Source organism: Galeopterus variegatus, unplaced genomic scaffold, assembly GCF_000696425.1.
Source record: "Galeopterus variegatus unplaced genomic scaffold, G_variegatus-3.0.2 Scaffold981, whole genome shotgun sequence".
Taxonomy (NCBI): domain Eukaryota; kingdom Metazoa; phylum Chordata; class Mammalia; order Dermoptera; family Cynocephalidae; genus Galeopterus; species Galeopterus variegatus.
The window spans coordinates 286,577-289,716 of record NW_007727092.1 but is presented as its reverse complement, the minus strand read 5'-3'; positions in this window follow the sequence as shown (position 1 = coordinate 289,716).

Sequence of the window (3,140 nt, the reverse complement as noted above, 5' to 3'; positions counted from 1 at the left end):
TTTTTTTTTTTTCTGTGGGTGACACAAACATTCTTAGTCTAGGGTGGTTTATTTAGGACAATGTTCACTGTTGTACTCCACAGCATGTGTGGACTGGGTGATGGTAACACCAACTTCTTTTTGTCTTATGCACAGAGAGAATTTTGGTCATTATTGTCGGGAACCCTAAAAAGATTCTGGGAACAGGGGTCACAGTCCTCTTTTATGAAGGTCTTCACATGACATGGAGACACAGCCATTAAAGTATTGTCTAAATATTCTCCAGAATGACCTTGCTTCGTGTATCCACAGCAAACAGCATGTCTTCCCAGCTGGGTCACGCTCCCCTGTCACCACAAGAGGGCGAGAAAGACATGCCACAGGACCTCTCCCTCCCGCCGGGAGTGTGTTCACCCTAAAGGAGAAAGCTCTGGACTGCAATGACGGATGCACGTTAGTCCCTGGAATATCAAAGTAATAGACGCCAGCGTTGACTTTAGAAATAATGGTTACTCTGGTGGTTTTTCTTTTTTTTTTAAATCTTTTCTTTCTGCAATATTTCAGAGCTTGGAGCATGATTATTCTCTAGAGAATGAACACATTATTTTAAATCACTTGAATGATGTACGCCTCAGCATTTAAACATGTGATAAAAGAGGGTCTGAGGATTCAGAGCAGAAGCCTTATGCCCAGCGCTGCTACTCTTGCTACAGGGCCGTATGATGTGCAGGACATTTGGGAAGGGGACTGGGGAGGACAGAGTTTTCAAGAGAAGAAAAGCCACTAGGCAGGGTCACAGTGATTCTTCAGTCCAGCTCCAGGCAGGCCTGAAGACAAGACGTACCTATGAAGGAGTACTACGCTAGCAAAGGCTGGGAAAATAAACTACAACCCTACCCTGAAGAAAGCTATCAAACCTGCTAGGGTTTTCCTTCCTTCTCTCCTCTCTCTCTCCCTTCCTCTGCCTTTTTTGCTTGGAATTATGATATGATATATAATGACTTATGAGGAAGGTTGGTAGAACCTATCAGACAGAATTTGCCTTTCTTCCCACAGTGTCTGAAAGAAAATGGACATGAGACACTGTTTAGACACCTGTCAGAAAAGAGAGCTAGGAAATGCCTTTTGGTCAGATGCAATACAGGTTCGACAGAATCCATATCCATTTAAAATGGATCCCAAACTTGAATTAAGATCCTGGTTATCAACTGCCTNAATCCATATCCATTTAAAATGGATCCCAAACTTGAATTAAGATCCTGGTTATCAACTGCCTTCGTGAGGGCCATCTACCCTTTGCAGTCGTACTATAACTACCCACCAGTAAACTAGTCCTGCTCGATTAGTGAGCGCTGGCTCATAAGCCTGAGACTTGTCCATCCCCCAATCTTCCTGTGAATTGGACAAGTCAGGTGCCTCTCAGGCTGTCTCAGCCAGCACCGGGGTGCTCAGCATGTTCTGAAGAGTGGGAGCTGGACATCTGTCCTCTCTATACCCTCGGCTGGACATCCCTAGCCTTGAACTCCTCAGGAGAGTCCAAGTTAACACTTAGGTTCTTCACTCCTTAGATGAGATCCAGTGTCCAGCATTTTTCCTAGTTCTGGAAAATTACACAGCATTGTCATCTCTGTTATTAAAGGAAATGATAACCAGAAGCTGTAATTGACAGTGACTCAGCATTGAAAGGGACTTTAAAGGATCACCTGGTCTAATAATTAGTTCATGTGTCCCTCGCTGGACTTCCTCTGGTACTTGGGAGTCAGCTTCTTGCGGCTGTCCTCAGGCAGCATTAATTGCTGGGAAGTTTCTCCTTATATGCAGCTTACCTGTCTCCTTTGACCTGGTACCCACTGGTCCCTGTTGTGCCCTCTGCAATTCAACAAAGTAAATCTCCTTTCTTACCATGAAAGTCCTTCCTTCACATTTGTGGTTTAAACATGGTATTAAGTGCCACTACCAACTTGATTACTCTTTAGTCAAAGACTTCTTTAAGGTGCCACACTCTCCACTGAGTTTACCATTCTAGAAAGGTCTGATCAGGGCAGTTTCCAGCAGAATGGTCATCATCTTGTGCTGGACTTTGAATGTGTATAGGCACCAAACTGCCCTGCTGAATACTTGTGTTGTTATTCACATCTATTTTTAAGGGACAGAACTCCTGAAAGATAGATGGGCTCATACAGCTGCTTTTTAAAGACTTTCTGAAAGCATTTATTGAAAAGTAGTAATTCTGCTTTATTTGACTCGATGGAGAAGCTAATGTCACTTGCTGTTTTGGACTCTGATTTTATTTCTGAGCTGTCTTTCAGAAAGCCTGGAAGGGATCTTACAGGTCATTCTGCCAGTCGCATTTTACAGATGACAAAATGGGTCTAGAGAGGTTTAATGATGTTTGGCCAAAGTCACACACGGGTAAGTGGCTGAGCCCCAAGCTAATGCTGGGTCCCACATGCAGGGACCCACCTTGCTGCTGCTTTACTGTGCTGTGACTGGTGCTGCCTGGGAACTGGCCCAGGAGCAGCACGCCACCCTGCCATCTGTCACCTGCTCCCTGCCCCAGCCACAGAAGTGTTCACACTTCTTTTCTGTACAGGTGTTTCCCAGGTTTTCTACAGTGATGTTTTACTTCTGTAATCAGAAAATGAACAAACAAAACCCTGGTGTTTTTAAAAAATACACCTCCAGTCTCTAAATTCCTCTAGTCCTGTTTTTGAACCTGGAGGGCAACAGTCAGGAAAACTGCTATTCCATCACTCCTGACTCCTTAAAATTAAATGATTTTGTTCAGAAGTTACACAATCGTAAAGCCCTTTTCTATCCTGCCCACTACATTCATTTACTCCCCTGCTCCCACATAGCTGATTTTTAAGACCCCCATTTAAATTCCCTGAGTTAAAGGGAAAAGGGAAAAGGGATTATGGTGGGAGTAAGACTGAGAACCACAGGCTGAACAGAGACGCAGTGAGACAAGACTCGGGACAGGGTTGTCCCCGGCCCCTACAGACTCCAGCCTAGGCGGGGGCATCTGTCCAGAACGGAAGTGTCGCTGTCGCTCAGTCAGTCACCAGGGAGGGGGCCGGCGGGGAGACGCAGAGAACAGCTGGGCCCGGCCGGGCTGCTGAGCGGCGCCAGGCGGCGCGCACCTGAACTTGAGCGCGGCG